Here is a 964-nt window from a genome sequence, read left to right on the forward strand (position 1 = left end):
TGGGTTCCCAGGGCAAGCTCCATAAAACCCTATTGAGTATGAAACTGTCAGTGAAGGTAAAAGGCTTGTGACCTCTATCCCATTTTCTCATGCTTCTCAACACCCAGGCAGATGTGGTTCTTGGTTACTGGGGGTTTTTTTTTAGCCTCTGGGTGTTGGAAAGACTGTTTCTTGAAGGTTGAAGATGTTGATCCATCCAGTTTGTGCCCATGCCTGCTCCGTGGAAGTTTAGTTCTTGGGCTTCCTACTCCAGCATGGGGAAAACAGGCACCTCACTCTCCTCCCCCAGTGGATCCAGGTGGGCTGCTGGAGGTAGACGGTTTTGCAGCAATGCCACCCTTCACTCAGGGATGAGTTAATTTGGGAATCAGCACAGCGAGAGTGAGAGACCAGAGCCAGAAAGCCTGAGTTTTACATAAAATTTATTCCAAAAGGCCAATTGAATTATTTGATTATTTTGGACACAGTGAATTAAACCTCCCATTTGGCAGGAATATGATTATTTACTATTAGAGTTTCCCTATCGGGAGGAATATATTTATGTGTAACTTGTTTGGCGAAACACCTAGGTGCCACCCACAAATAATTCCCACCTGGGAGAAATTCACTTATGCCTTGTGAGCATGTGGCAAGTCATCTAGCTACCACCCATGAAGAATACATTTATGTGTTACACACCTGTGTTGAAGCATCCTAGCTTCAAGCCCCAAGAGTGTTCAGCGGCGCATTCACCCATCCCACGGGCTCCTCACTTGGTGCAGGCAGAGTGGGCATCCCACGCACTGGGCAGAGGTGACATATAGCCAGCTGCTGCAAGTCTCGATCCGCTACCCAGAAGGTCAGAGGCCACAGGTATTTATTACATGTGTTCCTAGGTCATTCCAGCTCCTGGCCTCCATTTATTCAATCTCCACCCTCCCTTATCCCACCATATCTTATGGAAGTGAGGGGCACTTATTTCCAC

The sequence above is a fragment of the Ornithorhynchus anatinus genome, chromosome 3 (assembly GCF_004115215.2).
Source record: "Ornithorhynchus anatinus isolate Pmale09 chromosome 3, mOrnAna1.pri.v4, whole genome shotgun sequence".
Taxonomy (NCBI): Eukaryota; Metazoa; Chordata; class Mammalia; order Monotremata; family Ornithorhynchidae; genus Ornithorhynchus; species Ornithorhynchus anatinus.